The 5,867-nt window shown below is 43.5% G+C and overlaps 1 non-coding gene across 1 annotated transcript; it reads left to right on the top strand.

Annotated features, from left to right (window-relative positions):
• The first annotated feature begins 3,126 nt into the window (after window positions 1–3,126).
• Window positions 3,127–3,233, top strand: LOC130716447 (small nucleolar RNA R71). The gene has a single exon (XR_009012059.1). It is a non-coding gene; the product is annotated as a small nucleolar RNA R71 (small nucleolar RNA).
• Window positions 3,234–5,867: the final 2,634 nt, after the last annotated feature.

Genomic DNA, 5,867 nt, shown 5'->3' with positions numbered 1-5,867 from the left:
TAACACTCGCTTGCCCTCAAGCGCAAGAAATGCTCCCAAAACAAGTGCCCAACAAGGAATACTTCACACAAAAGCAGGGGATTTAGCAACTACAGCTGGTTCCAAAAGAAAGACACAACAATCCACTTCATGCAACTTTTAGACAAAGGAGAGTGTAGAGTCCATCATGAGAAACATATAGATCTAAAATTCCTAGGATGAGATATATATTAAGTGCACTGAGCTCACAAGTAGTTCATGGGTCCTGAATGTCATTCACTCAATAGCAACAAAGATCAAACATGCAAAAATTCAAAGAGACTTCAAAGGGTTGAAATGTTGGCTTGGTGAAGTACAAGGTGGTTGATCCCTAAGGAAGGCTAGGCTTCAAAACATATTGAGTGTGGTCCAATTAGTAACCCCCGGAGCTTTCCACAAAAAACCTTTTTTAGCACAAGTCTCTTGACCCCTTTTTCAACTTTCTTTTCTTTTCTTTTTTTTGCACTCCAACTTTGATTAGGAGTTCTTTTCTTTTTATTTTTCTTCTTTTTCAATATTTTTCACTTGGGGCAAGAGACACTTTCAACTTTACTTAGCTCCAAAACAATGCAAGGACCAACACTCCCCAAAATCCAACCAAACATCCGTCCCAATCACTTGGCTACAACAAATTCTCCAATAAGGCTCAAATGGGACAACTAAGGACAATGTTCAAACCAACAACTCTGAAGCTCAAAAACCTACATGTCCCAAAAATTGTACAAGTATCACAAAGCATGCAAAGAGTGAAATCAATACAGAACCAAGAAGTACAAGTGAGTCAGGATCCTCCAGAGAAAATTTATGGTGAAGGGTCAAAGATGGACCCTTATGGACTCACACCAACTCTATCCTCAAGAAACACTCGGAAGACCGAAGTCTCCTCCTCTCTTCCCCAAAGCATGCAATCACTCATCCCCAAAAGACAACACAAATATTCACAAAAACATTTTCAAAACTAGCACAAGTACGAGAGCATAACTACGGGCAAAAACATGTGAGTATAGGGAAGTAAAGACCCAAAAACGACTCTAACAAAACAATGCATGATTAAAAGAAAAATAAAAGCTACAAAAGAAAAATATGTAAAAATGCATGAGCTTAACTAAGGGAAAGAGTCGACATCCTTTACAAGTTACCATGGCCTTAGACACACCTCCTACATCCAAAATCCATGCTCTCATTCCCTGCAAAATGCAACAAACAAACAAGCAGAAGAAAACAAGACTTGGGTTGTCTCCCAAGCAGCCCTAAGTTATAGTCCTAGGTGGACTCTCCTTCCTTTGGTGTTAGGAAGGAAATTCCTTACCATCAATCTTTCTTCCACATGTGCAAGGTAGGAACTTTGCACAAAACCTTTGGAACAATTCCTCCCAAGAGAGGGTATCATCTAAACCATCGTACCAAATCCTTGCTCCCCCCTTCAAGGAGTGAGGGAAAAGCTTAATCATGAGCTCATCACTAGTCACACCTTCCATCTTAACAAGGTGACTAGCTTGTGTGAACCGGGCAATGTGGTCTTGGAAATTCTCATCTTTAGACCCCCCATACTTGTTTTCACTAACAAGCTTGATGAGAGCTTGATTAAGCCCAACATCTTTTTCACTTACCTTGGGGGTCTCCTTTGAAGACCTGGACAAGCTTTGAATCATATCACAAAAAAAACCATCATTAAGGTTAGCTTGCAAATTAGGATTGAAAACTGAAAATCTTACCTTGTCCTTACCAACTCGGAGAATGAGCTGACCCTTATCAACATCAATCTTAGCCCTAGCAGTGGCTAAAAAGGGTCGGCCTAGAATAAGAGGAATCTTTGCATCTTCCTCCATGTCCAGCACCACAAAATCAATGGGGAACACATACTTATCCACCTTCACCATAACATCCTCAATGATCCCATAAGGTGTCTTTAGGGATCGGTCCGCCATTTGTAAGGAGAGCATAGTTGGGGTAACCTCACCTAAGTTCAACCTCCTAAACATGCTAAGCGGCATCAAGTTGATGCTCGCTCCTAAGTCACACAATGCATCCACTTTCGACAACCCCTCAATCTCCACCGGAATAGTAAAGCTTCCGGGATCTCTCCTCTTCCTAGGTATCTTCCTTTGCAAGATTGCACTACACTCCTCAGTCAACATGACCGTCTCATCAACCTCACTCAACTTCCTCTTTTTACTTAGGATATCCCTCATGAACTTAGCATAGATTGGCATTTGCTCCAAGGCTTCAGAAAAAGGTATATTGATGTGGAGTTTCTTAAAAACCTCCAAAAACTTAGAAAACTGTTTATCCAGATTTTTATTAGCCAAAGCCTTGGGGAATGGAATCTTGCTAAGTTCAGGAGAAGGAGTGCTCAAAACTCTAGCTTTCACAGGTTCACTCACCCTCTTCTTTATAACACCTTCATCTTTTTCCTCCACTTTGTCATTTTTCTCTCCCTCAACTTGTTTTTTAGACTCATGTAACACTCTCCCACTCCTAGTGGTAACATCATCAGCATTTTCATGTTTAGACAAAATTAAAGCATTAGGAGAAAACTTACCTTGAGGTATCTTGGCCATTTGCTTGGCTAGCTGGCCAAATTGACTTTTCAAGTTCTTGATAGCCGCATCTTGGATTTTATAGTTGCTCTCCATGCGGTTGATGAAGCTCTCCAATAGCTCCTCTAAGCTCTTCTTGCCACCATCCTTTACATCAACTTGCTCTTGGACTTGTTGAAATAGTCCAGAGCTTTGACCTTGGAAACCTTGATTAGTCATGGTACAAGAATTACTAAAATTAGGCCCTCCACGAGTCACACACTCCACTTTGGCTACACTAGCACCGACCAGCTTGGTCACTTTTATGTGATTTTGAATCTCCGCCACTTTTTCAGAGATTTGCTTGTTGGAGGCCAAGAGCTTGTCATAAGCTTCAAATTCAAACATTCTCCTTCGGGTTTGGCGATCATTTTCAGAGTTCATGGCTCTCGCTGCCATCTTTTCGATCAAGTCATACCCCGCTTGTGGGGGAAGAGCATCGAACTCTCCACTTGAAGCCGTGTCTAGGCCAAACCTCCAAGAGTATTCTAGACCATCATAGAATGTTGCAACCAATTCAGCTTGGGTGAGATTATGTTGAGGGCATTTCCTCAAGAGCTTCTTAAAGCGCTCCCAAGCTTCATAGAGATTTTCTTCAGCGGATTGCACAAAATTCATGATGTCCTTTTTCAATTTCCTCAAAAGGGCTCTTGGGAAGAACCTTGTTGTGAACTTTTCTGCTAGGTCTTCCCAAGTAGTGATACTCCCTTGAGGTTGTGAATTCAGCCATTCCTCCGCTGCATCCTTTAACGAAAATGGAAATAGGCTCAGCCGAATTGCTTCCGATGAAACATTGCTCACTCGATAAGTGTTGCAATTACGGATGAACCTCTCCATATGAGCATGAGGATCTTCTGAGGAACCTCCACCATATTGGCTTTGGCTCACCAAGTTGATGAATGCCGGTCTCAACTTAAAGTTTCCCACTCCCTCGGGAAAAACAATGCTCCCGGGATAATCATAACTCATGGGAGCCGAAGTGAGTTCCCGAAGAGACCGGTTGGCATTCTCAACTTCTTGTTCACATAATCGGAGGGTGATCCCCTCTTGGATTCTTGCCTCGATATGGGCTTGCATCTCCTCCTCCGTCATATGGCCACCCATGACGGTGTCTCTCTTGAGAGCAACCTGAAAGTGTGACACTCAAACAAAGAAAGATTAGTAGCACCAATTCTAGACAAAGATAAAAGCAAAAAATAAAACCACAAAAGAGCACTGAGCCTCTCGCCAGAAGTATGGGAAGAGGCAGCCGTCTTAGAAGAAGCTGAGCCTCCCTTAGCGTGAGGAGAAGACAAAGCGATCCGGGCACCTTGTTGAGATTGCTGAGGAGAAGGTTGAGGTTGTTGAGGAGAAGTTGAAAGTTGTCGAGAAGAAGGTTCAGAATGAGTCGAGACCAGAACATCAGCCTTAGGAGGGGGCATCACACCAATCACTTGATCAGGCTGAATGATTGGAGGTTCTTGACCTTCACTACCCTGCACCTCATCATGTGGTACATTTTCTTCGCGAGTAGGGGAAGGCATGTTCTGCATGTCCTGCGGAGGAAAATTAGAAAGGTTATCTCGACATTCTTTGGTATAATAGGGTTCACAACCAGGATGCTGCCAAGCAATTGGTTTCGAGTTAAAATAGAACGTTAGCTTGTCCCACACAGGGTCTGATTCAGTAGAGTTTAAACTCGAATTAGAGGACTCTAAACTGCTCGGAGAGCTAGACAGGACAACTGGTAGGGGTTTAGAAGAAAACCACGTGGCTCGAGGTACAACCATTTTAGACATGCCAACCCTCTGAAGAACAAAAGTGAAAATGATTGAGAAAGAAGAAAAGAAAGCGAATTGAGACGAGGTAAGAGCTAATAATTTACCTTAGGGCCAGATGCTTTGAGGGGGCTGGAACTGGTTGAACTTTTAGAATGGTGGGAAGAGGAGCTACCAGATTTGCGACTATACCTTTTCCCGGAGGTCTTCTTGGCTTGAGCCATCTCGACAGGAATCGGTGTAGTACCTTGAAGCAGAGGATTAGAAGCCTGCTCATCAACACCTTGTTCACCACCTTGCTGCACTTCCTCACGTTGACTGGCTGATTTAGCAGGGGAAGGATTGCCCGCAGAAGGTTCACCAGCACCTTTAGCCCTCTTTTGGCTCGCAGAAGTAGTAGGGGTGGCCCCCCGTTTTCGACTCTGAAACAAAAGCAAATGATCACAAAGATATACACGTCAAGTAAAGGTCAAAGTTTCACAAGGTTCAGTATTACCTTAGGAATCTTGAGCTTATCAGCCAAGGCAACGTCATCATCATCATCATCCTCCACTTCAACAATCGCAGAAGCCACCCGAGGAGAAGCATGAAGGGTCGGTCGAGGAATTGGTTCAGCTACAAAAGGAAAACAAAGGAAGATTAAGCTATAAATATCGCAGAGATGCCAGGTCGAAATAATTACCTTGACCAATAAGCGTTCTTAGCGATATGTGGTTGAAGATTTCAACCGGCACATGGAGAGGATAATTCCACAGGTAACGCTTGGTCCAGGTCACCCGCTTCCGAGGGGGCAGTGCACCGTGGTAAAAGTTTTTGATACTTACATGATCAACCCACTTAGGAAGCACTACCGGAAAAGCCAAAGCATACTTACAAGTAGGCAGTGGTGGGAACCTAAAGCCGGTTTTTCGAATAATAAAAGAAAGACCATCCTCATCAGAAGGAAGGCTCAATCGAGTTTTCTTGGCTTTAGCTTCCCACATTCGCCTGAGAACTTGGGCTGCTTTGGCAACCGTTTCCTGAAGTCGAGGACCCGGAAAGTATACTACACCGAAGAATTGTTGAAAAGCGTTGATCTCAGATGTATGCATACCTTTGATTTTCTTTGGGGCCTGCCTCTCCAAAAGAAAAATGTTTGTTATGCGCTGGAAGCAATCCTCAATTGGCGTCGAAATATCATGCCAATAAGCAGACCACCACGCCTTGAACGCCTGGGTGACGTAAAAGGATGGAGTGAAACTGAAAGGACTAAGACCAAGTAGCTCCTCCTCGTTATAGTAACCAATGGTAGTGTCGAAAACACTACGTTTGGTGATGGTACCAGGATAGAGGATGAGGGATTTGTCGAACAAGGTATTGGGCAAATCTTGACTCAGCCTAAACTGTCGAGACACAAGCTGAGGATTGTAACCGCAAAGAGTAAAATCATTACTGGCAAAGTTGATGGTTAACACCCTGGGAGACAATATAGTCTGCCAAAGCTCGACTTGATGCTGAGAGAGGTTCTCTGAGC

Source organism: Lotus japonicus, chromosome 4 (assembly GCF_012489685.1).
Source record: "Lotus japonicus ecotype B-129 chromosome 4, LjGifu_v1.2".
Taxonomy (NCBI): Eukaryota; Viridiplantae; Streptophyta; class Magnoliopsida; order Fabales; family Fabaceae; genus Lotus; species Lotus japonicus.
Note: the sequence above shows the minus strand (reverse complement) of the source record. Positions and strands in the feature narration are given on the sequence as shown.